The sequence below is a fragment of the Schistocerca cancellata genome, chromosome 1, assembly GCF_023864275.1.
Source record: "Schistocerca cancellata isolate TAMUIC-IGC-003103 chromosome 1, iqSchCanc2.1, whole genome shotgun sequence".
In the NCBI taxonomy this organism is placed as follows: domain Eukaryota; kingdom Metazoa; phylum Arthropoda; class Insecta; order Orthoptera; family Acrididae; genus Schistocerca; species Schistocerca cancellata.
The window spans coordinates 858,421,840-858,441,939 of record NC_064626.1 but is presented as its reverse complement, the minus strand read 5'-3'; the positions used below and the strand labels follow the sequence as shown (position 1 = coordinate 858,441,939).

General features: G+C 42.3%; 1 pseudogene; it reads left to right on the top strand.

The window, feature by feature from the left end:
* The first annotated feature begins 19,680 nt into the window (after window positions 1–19,680).
* Window positions 19,681–19,798, top strand: LOC126102110 (5S ribosomal RNA; annotated as a pseudogene).
* Window positions 19,799–20,100: the final 302 nt, after the last annotated feature.

Sequence of the window (20,100 nt, the reverse complement as noted above, 5' to 3'; positions counted from 1 at the left end):
GTCTCCAATCCTAGATCCTCCATGAGGAGCGCTAGTGCGTGTTGAAGAAATGATGCATATCGCTGTCCATTCAATGTTCCACGGTAAATATAGAGACCTACAATACAGTTAGCAATGATACCGCACCAAACATTGAAACATTGAAACTCCCCCGTCATTGACGAGCAACTTGGCGAATCCAGTGGGGATTTTGCACAGAACAGTAGAGAATGTTTTGTAGATTCACGTTAACATGATTAGTAAATGATGCCTCGTCCGTAAACAATGTATTGCTTAGGAATACTGGATTACTTGCAACTGCTGAAGTGCAAAACGACAGAATGCAATGCGGGATTCAAAGTCATTCCCGTACAGGTCTTGGTGCAGTGAGATATAGAACGGATGAAACCGATGCCGATGCAAGATACTGTACACAAGACTGTGGCTTATTCCTACACCTCGTGCAATTTCTCGTAGACCCACCTGAGGATTGTGTGCTACAGCACCCAGATCAGCAGTTTAATTTCGATTGCCAGTCGCTGGCGTTCTACGTCGACATTTTGTGGGAGCCCTTCTTCCTGTTTCCGTGACTGTCGTGCAGATGTTGCCAATGATTCGACCTGACAGACACCGAGCATCTGGGTAGCATTCAGCATACAGTGTCACAGCTGCAGCTGCATTTCTGTTGTGACATTCGGCATAAATTAAATCTTTTTTTCTGCATTACTGAAGGCCGGCATATCGACTAGATGACGGCAAGTGTAACAAGCCACAATAAAACAGGTTTTAATGTGAATTACGTCACAGCACAGGCGCTGACTCCATGGGGCCTGAGGGGGCCTGAGCCCCCTCAAAAATTTCTTTGTGGGGGTGGCGGGTGGGCGGAGCCTCCTCCCAAATAATTTAAGAAAATAATTATTTATTTTATGCTTTGTAAAATCATAAATTTATGTTGGAATTCTTTATTTTCCTTGTTTGGCCCACATTTTAAAATAGATTCAGTAATGAGTTAAAACAAATAATTATTACGGTAGTAAGCAAGTTAACTGAAAATGAGTGGTGTGAATCATGATAGTGTTAGCCGGCCGGGGTGGCCAAGCGGTTCTAGGCGCTACGGCCTGGAACCGCGCGACCGCTACGGTCGCAGGTTCGAATCTTGCCTCGGGCATGGATGTGTGTGATGTCCTTAGGTTAGTTAGGTTTAAGTAGTTCTAAGTTCTAGTGTACTGATGACCTCAGATGTTAAGTCCCATAGTGCTCAGAGCCATTTGAACCATGATAGTGTTACGGTGCTGTGGACACACTTAGAATCTGCCCGGTGCGCGAACCTTCGGCTAAAGTCAGGCGTCGGCGGGCCAGCGCTGCGGCTGCGGTGACAGCAAAAGGACTGGAGCAGAAGTGCCAGGAACCCTCCGCCTTGCATCGCCTTGACGCTACGAGACATTACGAAGCTGCGGATACATAAAGCCCACCCTGCTGTCGCAGTCATTCAGTGTGGACAGTTTCGTTCAGTGCATGCTGCAGACGTGTTTAGTGTTCCGACTTTAGTGGACTATTTTATGTGACTATATTTTATTTGTTTGATTTAGTCTTTTAGTGTATTGTGAATTAAGCTTGCAATGGATAAATTTGTTACAAGAAAGGCGCGCTTGGAAGTTGGTGATACTGAAAGTCAACCTCCAACAATTATTGTGTCATCAGTTGCCAGTGCCTCGTCTCCTACCTTCCAAACTTTACAGAAGCTCTCCTGCGAACCTTGCAGAACTAGCACTCCTGAAAGAGAGGATATTGCGGAGACATGGCTTAGCCACAGCCTGGGGGATGTTTCCAGAATGAGATTTTCACTCTGCAGCGGAGTGTGCGCTGATATGAAACTTCCTGGCAGATTAAAACTGTGTGCCGGACCGAGACTCGAACTCGGGACCTTTGCCTTTCGCGGGCAAGTGCTCTACCAGCTGAGTTACCCAAGCACGACTCACGCCCCGTCCTCACAGCTTTACTTCTGCCAGTACCTCGTCCCTACCTTCCAAACTTTACAGAAGCTCTCCTGCGAACCTTGCAGAACTAGCACTCCTGAAAGAGTGGATATTGCGGAGACATGGCTTAGCCACAGCCTGGGGGATGTTTCCAGAATGAGATTTTCACTCTGCAGCGGAGTGTGCGCTGATATGAAACTTCCTGGCAGATTAAAACTGTGTGCCGGACCGAGACTCGAACTCGGGACCTTTGCCTTTCGCGGGCAAGTGCTCTACCAGCTGAGTTACCCAAGCACGACTCACGCCCCGTCCTCACAGCTTTACTTCTGCCAGTACCTCGTCCCTACCTTCCAAACTTTACAGAAGCTCTCCTGCGAACCTTGCAGAACTAGCACTCCTGAAAGAGAGGATATTGCGGAGACATGGCTTAGCCACAGCCTGGGGGATGTTTCCAGAATGAGATTTTCACTCTGCAGCGGAGTGTGCGCTGATATGAAACTTCCTGGCAGATTAAAACTGTGTGCCGGACCGAGACTCGAACTCGGGACCTTTGCCTTTCGCGGGCAAGTGCTCTACCAGCTGAGTTACCCAAGCACGACTCACGCCCCGTCCTCATAGCTTTACTTCTGCCAGTACCTCGTCTCCTACCTTCCAAACTTTACAGAAGCTCTCCTGGAAGGTGAGTCGTGCTTGGGTAGCTCAGCTGTTAGAGCACTTGCTGGCGAAAAGCAAAGGTCCCGAGTTCGAGTCTCGGTCCGGCACACAGTTTTAATCTTCCAGGAAGTTTCAAAAGGATAGGACTTTTCGGAAACATACGCTGTGAGAGCACCCACGACAAAGCTGGTCTACGACCCCTTTGCCAGACTTGATGGACTATGCGGGCTTCTAGTATCTTGAGAATATTGAAAAACTTTGAAGAACTTCTAGAGTTTTTTGAAACATTTTCTGCAGAGGACAAAACGGAGGCAGGTTACGAATGTGCAGGCTACCTTGAGTCAATGTTACAATTCAAGAGTTATTCCTTTTTACGTCTTTATTGCCATGCAATGAACCCAGTAAAGGATGTCAATGAAAAAATTCAAAGCTCTCATCTAAGTGTTGCTGATGTGGAAAGGATATGCGAGGGCTTGATTTCTATATTGAATCGAAGGCATGATAGTTTTGAACACTTTTGGGAATTGTGTTTAAAAGAAAAACCTTCACAAGTTGATGATCCTTCGCTTCCTCGGAATCGAAGTATACCAAAGAAGTATGAAAACAACGAAGCCAGCTCACCGCACACTTTCAAACCCTCAAAGGAATACTACAAAGCTATTTACATTGAAATTTGTCAAACGGTGTAATCTTGCATTACTGAGCGGTTTTCTTCAACTGGACTCACACAGGTCACTGCAGTTGAACAAGAGTGCTTGCTTTTAGTAAACAAAGATGAAACAAATTTGGAAAAATCAACTGAGTTTTGCAAAAATGACCTAGACATAGAGAGACTGCGCTTACACTTGAATATGTTAGCCGATATCACTAATAAAAAACAACTGGTCTTAAAAAATATGCATGATGTAAGAAAGTACATTTCACAAGAGCCTGCAGTTGGAGAAATATTACGTGAAGTAGTGAAGTGCATTAAGCTTCTACAAGTAGTTCTAATCACGACAGCAACAACAGAACTGTCATTTAGTAGCGCCCTTAGACGTCTGAAGTCATATCTCCGATCAACAATGGGACAGAAACGATTGAACAACTTGACTGTTCTTCATGCCCACCGAGATGTTTTGGATGAAATGGATATCCGACCACTCATCAACGACTTGATATTAAGTAATCCAGTCAGACAGTCGACATTTGCACCTTTCTAAAGACGCTCTAGCCCTAATAATGGATTTAGAGCAATATTAAAAATCTTTATAAAATAGAGAATTAAATACGTACATAATGTTAAATTTTCAGTTTCGAAATATTAGTACTAGTTTAGTACTGTATTACTATAGTAGTGTATTAGATTAAATATTTTTATTGTGTAAGACCCAATGAAAGCCCGCTATTTACATACTTTTTGACTGAAAGTGTTAGGCACACTGTATTAACTGCATTAAAGCATTAACTTCGAGATATGTTTTTATTTAATGAACCCTGAGCCTTATTCAAAGTAAGCTTAATTAGCTATTTCACTTATTAATCAAAGTGCTATTACTGTGCGACAGCAATATTTTAGGTTTTATTCTTTTAATGATAGTTTAGGATTTATTTAAATATAATTTCAGTCTTTTCAGAGCTATATATTCACTGCTCTGTAATAGTCTATAAGTACGATTATTACTGTAAATTAATTTACCTTTTTACGAAATACCGTGCTTGTTTATGTTTTGTTTCTTTTTTCAAACCCAAAATAATGTGTCAGGCTTGTCGACTTTCCCAGAGTGTCGAGTTATCGAGAGTCCAGTTTTCGGGGTTCTAACGTTGATCATATGACTCTAAAATGCTTAAAAAACTTTAAAACTAACTATTTTCCTACAAACAACCCTGTTGGAAGAACATCCGCAACTGAGCATTATAGCAGAGGTTGAAAATACCGCTTCAGTGTTAAATTACTTTATTTTCACACGACCGGTTTCGGACTGTTATAAGCCCATCCTCAGGTGTTGTAGCTGTGCTGTGGTCCCCGAGCGCCGCGTGTACCAGGTGCGGTGTGCTGCCTATGAGTGCATTATATACAGAAGAATGGAAAAACTTGTAGAAGCTGACATCGGGGAAGATCACTTTGGATTACATAAAAATTTGGGAACGGACGAGGACCTATCCTAGACGATTAAATAAGCAAATACAAAAGTGTGCAGTTTGCTTTAAGAGACATTCAAATATGCAGAATAATAGAGGCGCTTACAGATATTGATGCTGTTGTTGCGTAGCGTAGGGGTTTTAGTGGCAGATGGTTTCATCATGATATAGCGTTCATGTCCCCTGTCGCAGCAATGTACAGCCGTCGTTGCATACACACGTTCACCTATGATAGTGTGACGTCCATAGTGCGATATAAAGTTTATTTGCCAAGTATATGAGTCACCATGAAGGTAACTATGTAGACCCGCAAATCCACAACATTCAAGGATATAATGTATACTTCTGACCTCTGAGATGGTTGTTTTATCTAGAAATGGAGATGCAGACTTGCAGCTTCTCGTGAGGTTCTGCGGATATTTTGTTCTAACGTTGCCAAAGAATAACTTGAAAGAAAAACTTATCGCACTGTTTGCTCACTTGCCACTAACGAATCATAAACATAGGACGTAAATAGGATGCACAGTTCAAATATGGTCGACATACTGATGAGCAAAAACATTATGGTCATCTGCTTAAAAACTTGTTCAGCTCTGGAATAAAATATAGCAGCAATTCTGCTTGGGATGGATTCGACATGTCCTTGTTAGATTTCAGGAGGTATTCTAAGCACAAGTCACGCAGCTCCCATAACTTACAGGCCGGCGGTTTGTGGGCGTGGAGCTGGTGCCCCATAACGTGCCAGACGTGTGTCATAGGGCTGAGATCTGGCGAATTTGATGGTCAAGTCACAACGTGAGTTCATTATCATGCTTCTGTATACACTGAGCGCAGTTCTTGCCTTGCGAGGATTACCCTGCCGTAAGTTGGCATCAGCGTCGGTTACAGACGAGGTACGAAGGGATACAGAGGCCCGCAGTAACGTTCACCTAGTCCAAAGCTGTTACGGTGTCTTCTATTATTACTGAAGGTCCCGTAGTACTTCACAGCCGCCACTGGGCTGCCTCCGTGGCACGGAGCATGTTTCGAGCAACGGTTCGTCTGGATAAAGGCGTATGCGACCGTCGACCAGCTGTATCGGAAAACTTGATTCATCCGACCAGGCAACACGTTTCCATTGATCCCGTGCCCTCCTCAACTGTAACTGACTATGCCCCTGGGTCAAGATGGGAACACGTAGGGGTCGCCTGCTGCGGAGCCCTATGTTCGACAATGTGCGCTGAACAGTATGTGATCAGAAACGCTTGTGCGTGCACCAGATTTGTACATTGTTGTCAGATCTGCCACAGATCGCCGCCTATAGTGCACATCTCCATGTTCTGTGATGACGTGCGGACGTCCATCTCCTTGTAGTCACTCGTGGTTTCTCCGTTGTCCAACTACTGTATCACTTTCCATACATGCTGGAGACTGTAAATCACGAACCGTCGACCAGTTTCGCCGTTCACGAGATGTTCGTACCCTGGCGCCGGGTCACAACGATCTGCCCATCATGAAAGTTGCTTGTGTCAGTGGATTTACACATTTGCGTCCCGAATGTAGACTGAATCACTATTCGCTTCTGCTCCACTTACATACTTTCCTTGCCGCAACACGTCGCGGATACGGCGCTAGGCCACATTCAGTCTCTTGGTGGGCAGTAGTTGTAATATTTTGGCTCATCGCCTATACAGTATGTGTCTCACGACAAAGAGGCCCTCGGCAATATCGTGGCCAGTGAGCAGACCCGGAAACTGACCCATAGCAGAGCGGTTGCTCAGGTCGCCGGCAGCTGGGCTACTGGCAGCTCGGCTGTCCTCAAGGCACCAGAAATCTTCCGAGGCAGTCTTGCTGGCGTCCCTTATGGGCTGCAGTTGCGCGGCAACGAGCTCTTTGTCGATGTCTTTGTTACGGATGTAGTTATACGTTCCAAAGACATTAGTCAGAGTAAACCAAAATACAGAATTGAGTCAGTATTTCTAAGTAATTACGAAACTTCGACTGAAAATTTAGAAGAAATAAGAGATGTAAATTATATTACACCTCCATCGGGTGAGATAACTCTTTCTACTTAGTTAAGGAACTGTCAGACGACCTAAACAAACAAGTATAAACATACAAACAAAAATATCCCCTCTCTCTCGCTCTCAATGCACCCACTCTCACACGCTCTTGCTGTTATTCTCTCTCTCTCTATTACACGCACACGCACACGCAATCATTTACATAGAAACATTGAAGCATTACATGGGCAGACCCACGTAATTTTGTGTAAATGTAACATTGCACAAACGACGGAAGACACAAAAGTGCACGCTAATCTATTTCTTTGCTGTAAATAACTTCATATTTAAATAACTTATGTACATTAATTTTGTGAAATATAATTTATTAATAACAATTCAAAGACACGGCGGCAGTCAGTCTTTGGATGATTGCGATAGATTATAATAGCTTTTTCGTTTTAGAAAGTAAGTGAAGAGCGTTCGTGTTCGTATCTCCCTCTCTCTCTCTCTCTCTCTCTCTCTTGCCTGTTAGCCTGGGTACTGACAGGATCTTCTATAGCTGCGTACCTTTCATATCAGTAACCAATCTGTCTTTTCTGTAGACAAATCTGATGTGTCATGTTCTAGGTTTAGAACCATTGTAATTAAATTAACGTAATTTAGTTTTGATAGTTCTCCTAGTAGATATAAGATACATGAACTATTTTATTACTACAGCTAACAACCAGTACTACCAGTAGCTCAACGGATCGTGGCGTGGAGACGCAATGGCCGAATCCAATTAGTATTCCTTTGCAACTTGCTGCAGCGTCTCTGATATTAACTGCCGGTCATCACGAAAAGTTTTGAAAACTTCAATGCAATCGCAGAACCTTAAATGACCTGTCCACTGTCTCCAAGCTACGATTCCATCTCACCCTTAAACAACAGACACCTGTCCGTTATAATTGATAGTGTTATTAAAAGATGTAATCTTCTCTAAATTTTACAGTATTTGTCTAGAAGTCAGTTTCGCCGCTGACAAAAATGCATCCACCATAAACAATGGCTGTCTGCCCCAGTTAATTTTAACAGTTTTATTTACACTGATTTATTTCAGTTTGTACTTAAAACCAAATTTTAGCAGTGTTTCGTGAGCAGACGCGACAAACTTACATCCCCAGTCGTAAATATTCTATGTAAGTAAGTTTTCTGTATTATGTACTCTGTGATTTCAGATGACAGAGCGTGAAAGAAAATGTCTCGGTGTCTGTGTTTTCGTCCTTTAACCAACCACAGGACTACACCCATCTGAATGCCACCATGGATTTACGATTAAAGAAGAATGGTGATGTTGATACATATGAATGATTGTGTGCATGTATGATTTTTGTCTGCAGACTGTCATAACTTTAGTTGTCTGCTGAGTGTGCATATAGATCTCTTATATGAAGTATATGAGTGCTGTGTGTCTAACTGATTGATGATTTGGTGGGAATAAGTGCAGGCATTCTCACAGGGGTTGTCATACTTCTTTATGTGTGTGTGTGAAGATGGATCGTTCGCCTAATAGGTCCCCAATATGAGTGTCTCGCGTACTGGTCGACGTCTGCGATGATGCAAAGGACTGGAGATCGTTCAGGTATGTACTCGAAGCCTTGGCGCACACCTCTGATTCGTACAGAACCATTGGCAGGTTGATACCCCTGTACAATCTTAGCTTGGTGTCTATCTTTAACCTTCCACCCCTTTAGGAGCGGATGCAGTTGGTAAAAAGCAGCTTAACCCTTATTCTTCGCAACCCTTATTCTTCGCCCTGTTGATCGGTTTAGCAAACGTCAGGAGCATATCGAGCTGCAAACCCAGATACCTCGCCGAGTCGCTCCATTCCAACAATCTGCTAGCAACAGAGATTTGTCTGTCAGGGGAAGTTATCCTCTTCCTAAACATGACTCTAAAGCTCTTTTCTGGGTTTATCTTGACTTTCCAGATATTACGCTATTTGGTGATAGCGTCGAGACGTTGCTACAGCTTTCGGACTATGAAGTTTAGGCTGCTGCTTTTTTTGTATACCATTGTGTCTTCCGTGGAGAGAGCAATTTCACCATCTGCCAATTTTGGCACATTGTCGGTATACAGCGCATAAAGTATGGGGGCCAGAACGGACCCCTGTGGGAACCCGGCCACAGCATTCCTTACCGCAATGGCATGTTTGCCGCACCTAACAGAGTACTGCCTCCCTGCCAGGAACGAGTCAGTCATGTCGATTATGTGTCCTCGAACGTTTAACTGACTTCAGACTTTGTCGAACGACTTCTCAGTCTCAAGAAAGATAGCTTCTGTATTGTGTTTTTTAACCCTCGCCCTATATATGTGTTCCACCAAGCGCAAGGATTGATGGATAGTGCTATGTTCTGAATGGAAGCCAAACTGCTCAAGTGTGATTATGTTGTTCTCTTTGAGGAACAGGATAAGGGATCTGTGGATAATACACTCCAATACTTTCCCTAGAGAGCACAGGAATGAAATTGATTTGTACCATTCTACACCTGGTGTATAGACAGCCAAAGAAACCAAAACATGTTTTAACAAGGTGCATAATTTTTTTCTGTTTTTCAAATTCGTGAACATTTTGCTTAAAAGTTGAAATTTCTATACGCATGGATAACAATAAAGTGGTTTTTCTAATTATTTAATACAAAGAGAGTAAAAATCTCGCTGATGTTTCTGTATTATGTAATAGAAACAGAATAAAAATCCTGCTGATGATTCCGTAATTTCAGCGAAACACATCTGGGTAGAAAATATGAAGAAATCTATCCTAATCCCGTTTATATTTATTTTCCTCATCACTTACCCTTTACTATAGCCTAGGTGCGTGACTTGAGCAATTTTATCTCTATCGTGTCGTTTACAACAGACTTAAAATAACTAGAATGACATATGAAGATGTGTTTTGTCTTCTTCTGGTGGATGTTGTGCAACGCAACCTTCGTACTGGTGGTGGTATAGTTAAAGTTATAGTTCGGCCTGGTTCGAAGTTTAGCGTCGCTTATCATGTCCTACAGCTCCTGCAAGCTACCCTCTGTAACAATGGTTGAACAAATTCGCGTAGTCCACGAAATTACAGACCCGTGCGAGTTACCGCTGGGATATAAATAATTTGTAGCGGGTGGGTCTAACCAACCAGTAAAAATTCTAACGCAACGGATAACACAATATTTTTTGGAACCACTACAGAAGGCACATATGCAGGGCTTAATAGGGAGCATAAAGCCATTATTTACTTTCATGACCCAGCATTAAACTGTGGTACTGACTTTCACCTATTCTTTATGATGAAGGGAGGAAATAATCAGTCATAGGGTATAGGTTAATTGATGTTTATTTAATACCGATGGCATTTCAGTAACTAGCCGTGTGTCTGTTGGAATGTACGTCATCACAGCTGGTCTCTCTATTTAACATGATTCACCTTCGCCACCTAATTATGGAAAGGGAGAGGGGAGCGCAAACCTGGCTTCAATGTAATTTTATGCACGCACGTAACTATACCTAAACCCATGGTTATTAGAATCAATTACTATAGGTCACGCAGAACAAGTTCAGAAAAGACACTATAAGCGAACTCGGTCAGTGCGGAAGAGCATTTGCCTCAATATTTCAATTTTCGTTAAAACGTACGCTGAAGATTCGGTAGCAAGTGGCGCACTCAACTATGAATGAATCTTGCTTTGAGAAACAACACCACGTTACTGAGCTGGGGAGAAGTACATTTACTATCATATGGTGGGAAATCTTTGCACGTCTTTATTCCATCAATAGGCATTAAAATCTGAACTTTTCTGCATACAGGAGTTTGACCCGTATATTTCATGTAACGTGCAGCATTGCCAGCCAAGCAAATAATTATGAGGGGCACAAGAAACATTAGCTAATTACAACATTAACACCATTCCACAAACTCGGCCAAGTTGTGCTAGCCAAAAGAAATGCATAAAATACGGGCACACAAGATTATTCCTTCCCTATCTTACACTCACCCATTACCGTATGGCTATTGACTCGATTGCTACACATTTTCAAGTCGAAACTGCAGTTTACCAATGAGGCAGTTGCTCCAACTGACTACATGGCGTGAAAGCAAGTACACGAAGGAAATACATGAAAAATAAATAAAATCACCCAAAATATTACTGTAAAAGAGAGATCACAATAAAATACATTAAATGAGTAAACTTCCGTTAAAGACAGAGCACTAATGCAACCGTGAGCTTAAGGCCCATGGTGCATGGCCTGATCAAGGCACAAACGAAAAGTTCTACTGAAATTTGACTAAATTTTGAAAATAAACTCCCTTATGGCGGTTTGGTGGTAATCTCACACCTGATTTCAACATATGGATTTCATTATTAGCAGTTTTGGGACATTCTGATACCTTTGTTTGCATTACCAAAATCGTGAGCTGCGTCTCCACGTCAGTCCAGCGCCGCTACCCAGGAACACGTGGGGCTGTGAACACCTCGCCTAACTGTTGTTCGTTCAAAAGGTGTCGGAGGGGGTGGTTCGTCAACCTGACAGAGCCAATACTCGTGCCTTCGCGACTTCGCTGACCTGACTTGCACACTAACTTTGCAAAACTTGTTCGCGTTTAGGGGTCGTTACTATCCTATCACAGAACCACTCTACCCATGCAATGCTACGACCTATGACCAAAGCTTTCTGCTACCTCACATAATATCTCATTCATACAGTCCAAGGTAGCATAAGGTAAAAGATGCAGGGAAATGTGGCACACACGAAATAAAAAAATCAATAAATAAATAAATAAACACAACTTGATCCATTGTCTTCTGCTTTTTACAGACTTGCTTCTGCAGAGTAGAAGCTACACACTCGCCATAATTCTCCTGTACCGGAATTTATTGAGAAAGATATAGGACGTGACTACAAGTTCCGTTTCAGTTTAACTGAGTAAAGGGTAAGAGAGGCACACTCATTCTTTGTAATCAGCTTTGGTTCAATTATCGACGAGTTTCAAAGTACTGTGATATAGACTACGTTATTTATCACTGTATTTAATGATTTGATCGTTTAGTTGCTAGAAGGACGCGGGAAGAGAATCATTCAGAAAGGGAGGAAACGTGTTCTTTCGCTGGTTGCTGAATCATATGTGAGAAAAACTGTTGTGGCACAGTAGTAAGGGTCAGACACAGGTTATATCAGAGACAGTGGCGGAAGCGAGTCATTGTGTTGCAGGTGGGTTAGGTCATCAACGCATTATTACACTGTCAAATGAGGACTCGCATTCAGCAGAAAGGAGACTGCGACAGAAAACCAAAGGAAGTGAGACAAACATATTCGTTAGTTCTTAAGACATGCTGCAAGAAACGCTATCTCTATCACAAGAGCAAATAGTGATGGACTGACACAGAAGTGGACAGCATGTTAGCTCAATAAGAAGGACACAAGCAGTCATTAGGAACTGAACCTTGCACCATAGCATCACTCCAACTCACTTTAAATACTCCAGCTCTTGTGAGGAGTTGATCATTGGGATTGATGACATTCACAGTAATAGCACTCTATTCCATAATTACGATGCCACAGTGGGGGAGGAGGAGGAGAGTAGTGTTTAATGGCCCGTCCACAACGGGCTCATTAGAGACGGAGCACAAGCTCGGATTAGGGAAGGATGGAGAAGGAAATCGGCTGTGCCCTTCCGAAGGAACTATACCTTGAATGCCATAGTGAATCTACATCCTAGATGCTCCAGTGTGGTCTGTAAACTAACCGAAGATATACTCGAGACGATGGCCTTCACATGATAAAATTCCGGATGCTGAAACCTACCAGGAATAGGGAGGAGATCAACCAACCTCACGAGTACTAACAGCAGGTACATCGTGGATGGGTCACAAAGGGTCATCATAGAATTCGGAGTGGTACCTAGGACACTACAACAGCTAGCGTGAGAATCAGTTCATGCTGGGCAATGGCCACACTTGTCAAACAGCAGCCGGCCGTTGTGGCCGAGCGGTTCTAGGCGCTTCAGTCCGGAACCACGCTGCTGCTACGGTCGCAGGTTCGAATCCTGCCTCGGGCATGGATGTGTGTGATGTCCTTAGGCTAGTTAGGTTTAAGTAGTTCTAAGTCTAGGGGCCTGATGACCTAAGATGTTAGGTCCCATAGAGCTCAGAGCCATTTGAACCATTTTTGAACCAAACAGCAACCTACCAATTTGCCGATGTTCACGCCATCGCTTGGGCATGCAGATGTTGAGCTGGCTCGACAGTCGTCAGCTAGAACCCAGCAAGCAGCTGAATGAGCAACAGCTGAGGCTGTTGCAGAAGAAAGGCGACTTGTTAACATTGTGACTAAATGACTGAACTCTGATAATGTTTACTAGCATCGAAGATACCTCACAGGTTCCCAACAGCTATCCTGACGTTATGCAGATGTGTCTCCACTCAGTCCTCTGTAAAACTAAAACACTGAGACTGATGACCTCCGCTGTTGAGTCCCATGGTGCGCAGAGCTAATAAATTTCATTGCATAAAGAAACATGATGTAGTCACATGTTGACACTGAGTACTAGTAATTCTGTTACGATACACAGAATATTATATGTTTACGTCCCAGATTTAACTAACATCTCTGTAGTGCAACATACGTTCATGCAGGATAAAATGGAATCATAGATAAATCACAATTTTAAAAGTATGAGTACAAATGAATGTTCCACAAATATCTGAGAATTCCATGAACAAATTGCCTGTGATAAAGAAAGCAACTAAAGCGCTCTTACAGTATTATTCTTTTGGAAAAATAAGAAGTAGTAAACGTAAGAAAACATATAAACTCTCAAATGGGGCACTTTTATTTCGCTTATGTTAACTGTTGGCATAGTCTCTTAACACCTAAGCGTGGATGGAAAGAATATTTAACAGGGGAAGTATTTGAGTGCAACTACACAATTTAAATACGAGTAACACCGTGTACATTCGGTATGTAATGAAACATTGCACAATGGCTCTCTCAAAAAAATGGTTCAAATGGCTCTGAGCACTATGCGACTTAACTTCTGAGGTCATCAGTCGCCTAGAACTTAGAACTAATTAAACCTAACTAACCTAAGGACATCACACACATCCATGCCCGAGGCAGGATTCGAACCTGCGACCGTAGCGGTCGCTCGGCTCCAGACTGTAGCGCGTAGAACCGCACGGCCACTCCGGCTCTCTCATTAAGAAATCTAAATTCATCCTTGTTTGTGGGAAGACAGTGTTGTCCCTAGTGCGAGAAAGATACGTCATCAGCACGTGTGGGAAATCAACAGCAGGAAGATTATGGCCTACCGAGATTGCAGTTTTTCAGTTCATAGCGTTTACTTACTTATTTACTAGCTGAGCACCTGGCGTTGCCCAGATGTACATTCACCCTTTCTGTGTCCATCTGCACAGCCCTGTCTCTCCATTCATCTCCTCTACCTCCCCCACTCTATATATCTCCTTCTTTCTCTGTCAGTCAGCTCCTCCCTTCTCTTCCGCTTGCTCCTTCTCCCTATGTCCATGAGACTCCTTCTCTTCTAATTCTGTCTCCTCCTTCCCCCTCTCTCTGCCCATCTCGTCCTTCCCCTCACCATATTCCTCCCTTCTTTCTGGTCATCTTCCTCCCCCATCTCGCTGCCTGTCTCTTCCTCCTCTTGTCACTGTCTATCTCGTCCTCTCCCTTGTCTCTGTCCATTTACCGCTCCCCTATTTTCCGGCTCCTCCTCCTCCTACCTGTGCCTATTTTCTCCTTCTTCCTCGCTTTCTGTCCATATACTCAACATTCCTTCTCTCTCCACATTAACACACTCACTCCAATAGGAGCCTGATGGTTCTTACCCGACAGTGTTTCTTTCCTGATTGTAATTGATATGTGTACAAAATGCGATTGAAATCGTTCCAGAGGTCTGGGATGAGCTATTTTCCCGTGGCTTTCCCCGCATACACAGTTGTAAAATATACTCTATACGAATTTGTACACGTACCACTCGTGTGTTGCAAGCGAATTTCATTTTCACGCAGGTCAATGTTTGTGACATCGTATCCCCTGACCTCTGTGCTATACAATGATGTAATTTTGCAGGTACATCCGGTGGTGTATGTGCCTACTGTCTACGAAATATATTGTGAATAGAGTTAATAGCAATGAAGCAATAAACGAAAACGTCATGCATGCGCTAGTTTTTCATGCATTTCAGTATTTGACGCCTTATCTCCTGAACTATTTGTCGTACAATGACATATTTTTATAGGTACACTCGGTGGCAGATTTGGATAGTATCTGCGAAAAGAGTTGCGAATAGAATTAGTAGCAGTGCGGTAATAAATTAAAACGTCTTGCATGATGCTGTAGTTTTTCGTGCATATCAGTGTGTATGAAGTCATATCTCCTGAACTAAGTGTCGCACAATGATGTAATTTTCCGGTACATTCAGAGGTATATGCAAACAATGCTTGAAAAATGTCACGAATACTGTTTGTAGTAAAGAAGTAATAAATTAAAACATCAAGCTTTATGTAGCAGTCTTACTGCATGGACAGCGATAATGTAGTAAGGGATAAACTTTTTTCCTTTCATCATTTTGTGTGGGTAGCCAGCGAGAAAAAGTTTCATAAAAATTTATAATTATGTGTAAAATGTGTTGCAAGTCTTTGAGTGCTCTCATTCTCGCGTCGTGGGCTATACTGCTTTTTCACCACCAACCCCGCCCCTTTGATACGTGATTACACAGTGATGCTTTCCACACAGTAAATGATATGTGTACCAAGTTTGTTTGAAATTGGTCCATGGTCTAAGAGCAGATGTCGAACTTACACGGGGTCTCATAGGGGCCCCACGCAACTAACACCAGAGAGGACAGATATACCATTTGCTCACCGGTGCAGAATAATACAACCATGTCATGTGCTTTCATTCAGGAAATGGACCTCTCTGCAGCGGGACAGGTATCCCCATAGACAGTGTGTCGCCTGCTGTAGCGCCACAGATTGTCAACAGGCCGGCCACGATTTGTGGCTTCCTGTTAATGAGGAACACCGACAATGGTTGGCCCAACGTCAGCACCTGGCACAGTAGTGTCGCCACGTCGCTCTTTCATACGAGGCACGGTTCTGTCCCCAGCATAATGATAAGTGTATCTCTCTTTAGAGGCTCCAAGGAGAACGTTTGTTGCCATATTGCGTACGTCATACTGCCCACCAGCTGGCGTCGTTGTAAGGGGTGCCACTGGATAGACAGTACTATCACCTCTGGTTGGCTTAGCCAGTAATTTGAACAGCGTTCGTTACGGTATTGATGCGTTAAGGCCGGTGGCTGTGCTCTATCTTCGAGGTCGCCGTGACGTTATTATTCAACAAGATAATGAAGGAGCGCTTGTTACCTGTGTTGTTCTGACCTACCTCGATACAGAAAGTGGTTCATACAGAAAGTGGTCGATACAGAAAGTGCTCCATATTTCTCATTCATTGTAAACATCCGGTTATGGGTGACGGAAAGACCCACACGCCACCAAACACCCACTATGATAGATGAATTCTGGTATAGAACTGATGCAAAATTCAATGACTTACTCATCTGTCATCGAAGCTCAGTTCGACTTGATGCCCAGTTCACACGCATAATAATATAAATTTGTTGTTTGATTTCCTTCCTTGTCTTTTAGGTTGGAGAATTTAGTGTGTTGTAGTGTGTCTGGTTCGTCCTTTTTTATTCTTGTGATCAGCCAGTCGAGGCCATCCGCTATATTATTTTAATACCTTCCACTACTTTTGCTTTTAGTGTATGTTTTCCCCTTTTGGTCAGCTTCTTTCGTTTTCTGTTTCAGTGTCATTTCCGGTTAATTTTACGGTCTTTCACTGTCCCCGTCTCCTTTTGTGAATTGTTTTAACTTGAGACTTGTTTGCATGAGGAGAAAGGGACTGATGACACTATAGTTTGGTCCCTTGACACCCCAAACTAACCAATCAACCAACCTACAAAATCAATAAACACGTTCTAAATAACAAGTTAAAAATGCACAGTCTAACTGAAACGCCAACAGTTTAAGTCTGGAGGAACGTTGATAACTGTACAAACATACCCCAGTGTCTGTTGGGCGTCAAAAATCGTGAGTACTGGTTCTCTGAGCTGCTATATTAAACATTATGAAACAGCTCAGAACACTGTACCCGTTTATAAAACACACAACATTAGCGACAGGAAACGTGGAGACAATAGTGCAAACATAAATCAAATGCCAAAATAGTCACTCAAAAGCAAACTGTCACATACTTTATAACAATTGCTAACTGAAACGATATGATATCGTTCGCAATAGTTCAAGCACTGCCTTTCCGTGCACTTCGCTTGGCAAAGTCCATTATTTACCGCACTGTTTATATCATACTAGTGTCACTTAACCATCCATAAACTGTGTAGTACCGAAAAAAATGCTGTGCGAGTCGAATAAAGTACTTAACAAAACGATGACGTTTGGAAGACTGCTCACGACTTAGCGAGCATATACATCTGAACATGACTTTGTTCTGTTGATTGAATCTCGTGAAAATTGTTATTGTTTAGCTTTTGGGCTCTAAACATCAAGATTTAGCGCCTGTAAATCACAATAGATACAATTTAAATTTTCCATATGTCAGCATATGACTTAAACAACATTCACAGAACACGCTCAGTAAATTCAAAACAGCGTACTATGGCTTGTCCGAACGAGGTGCCTCACAAGTTAGTAAATACTTTTGTTAGTAGAATGAAGAAGTGAGGAAGATATGCCTTTCTTCTCCAATTAAAAAATAATTTCCAAATATTACATACATCTCACTTGGATCAATGAATGACTAACGCACATTAAACCCAGAGTGCTCAGCGAGTGCATTTTACACAGCAAAGCTTCAAAATTATTGTCGATAAGACCTGCGCTTTCGAAAGATCACAATCACTATGATGAATAATGCAACGGTAATGTTCATCAGGAAACTGTAACGTAGGACTATAAGATCTAAAAAGAATAAAAAGTTTATTAACCGAGTTGTTGAAAAGAACATTTTAACAAAATAGAAGATTTACTGAAATTAATATGTGCTGACAATTGAACGTTTGTGCCATACGAAAAGTCGAACTCGGATTTCCTGTATATTATGAAAGTCAACTTAACCGTTATGTTAACTGAGCACACCTTCGGCATGACGCAACGTTAGTAGCCATTGATGTTTCTACCTTTGATTTCCGAACGCTACTAACAGAGGTGTAGATCTGTTTTCTTATGCTGTATTATAATAAAGTATTTCTTTGGGTAACAATTGCGTCAACAATACGAGAAAAGTACTAGGAAAAGTCGGTGTGGTACATTGTTTGTTCCACTGTTCTGCTGGATTCTGGACATCAGTCATAAAATACTAGGGACTACGTTTATTCGTTCGTAAACAAATGATGATAGACTTTATGAAGGCCGAGTTGCAACCTACATTTACAAATACTTATCCCGCTTGGAATGTAGGTCGTTCATTGTCAGTAATATAAAGTAAGACACAGAGAAAACATAGCAACGATAGACGAAAATATATTTTGCCTGTATGTATTTGGTTTAATCAAAAAACGTACGACTGCAATTGAACTGAGAAAAGAACAACCGCAAAATAGATGCAAAAATAAAACGAATGGGAGTATCAAATAACATACTCACTGCGTCGACACATTTAATAAACCAAATAATATCCACAAAACCGCGCAGAAACGCCAAAAGAGCTGGATTTTATGTCAAAAACACATTGCTAAAAACACAAATATTCGCCTCCAGCAATTCGAACAGCGGCTTTCAGAGAAAAGCAATTCGTCAAATGTTGGAGATGGCAAGACCAATCCTCTCATTCGAGACAAACTCTTCTTGTGATACTAAAATAGTTATGTGGTAGTTTATTTGTCTTTCATGTGAATAAACAACTCTAGTCCATTTGTTCGTAGAAACCGACTGTTTCTTCCCTCGAGACAAAACAAACACGTCACAAAAGGACTGTGCTTGCGTGCGTGTGCGAGTCGAGCACATACACGGCTCCAAGCAGTATACGGAAGAGAGCAAGCAAAAAGTTATGAAAACAGGCTGTCTGCAAGTTTCTGGTATTATTCCGTTGATATTATTCAGTATTTTGCATTCTGCAGTAGGGGAGAGCGTTTTAGCTAGAGGATAGTGTACTTACGAACACGCTATGTTTTTGGGTCGGTACTTCAGGCTAGTTACTGATTTTAATTTCATAGGTAGGGATGCAGACTAGAGACCACCAAAAGCCATTTTCTGCAGTTTTTGTTGTTGCGAGACATGATGTTGTGTATTGCGCGCCATTTGTAAATATTTCGTATTCTAGACATTTAAGTGCTGTATTATATAGTAAACCACTTTTTGTAATTGTTAATTCTTCAGGTACATAATTTTACTGTGAGTAAAATGCTATATACTTTTAGAATATTTATATAACATGCAGACATTTAACCATACTCTTATCTTGAAACAGAAGACGGTCTTTAAGCATGGAACATATGATACTTGCCAGTTCACAGAGTTTCTTTAGTGTCTCAACAGTTGTACGTGCCTTGAAAATGGAAGTTTGCGTTAGTTTCCAGTAGCCTCTATGTCAAAACGTATTTCGCTTGTAACTGGTTTCTGACAATAATTCTTCTTCATTTGATTTAACTAGCTGATTATTGATATGTTGTAGAGAAATAATGTAACCAATAGACTATTAAATACAGTACTGACAAGATTTTCTCGACTGGAACGATTTTAAATTTGAACTTAATATTTGTTCCTAAGAACATTACCACGTTGCACATTGGAACACGTTTTCACATTAGGAAAAAAAAACCTTGATTTTGCAAAGTAATTTCAGAGGAAGACTGAAGCAAATGAAAACTGAATGCCATCATTTAAAAATGGTATAAGAAAATAAGCCAACGGCCTTGCCCCAGTGATAACACCGGTTCCCGTCAGATCACCGAAGTTAAGCGCTGTCGGGCTGGGCTAGCAGTTGGATGGGTGACCGTCCGGTCTGCCGAGCGCTGTTGGCAAGCGGGGTGCACTCAGCCCTTGTGAGGCAAACTGAGGAGCTACCTGATTGAGAAGTAGCGGCTCCGGTCTCATAAACTGACATAGTGCGGGGAGAGCGGTGTGCTGACCACATGCACCTCCATATCCGCATCCAGTGACGCCTGTGGGCTGAGGATGATACGGCGGCCGGTGGGTACCGTTGGACCTTCAAAGGTCTGTTTGGACGGAGAGAGAGAGAGAGATAAGAAAATACGTTAAACTTCTATTGAAGGGCTGACTCGATGCGGAAGTCTGAGAAGCGTGCCAAGTACAAGTCTTTCCC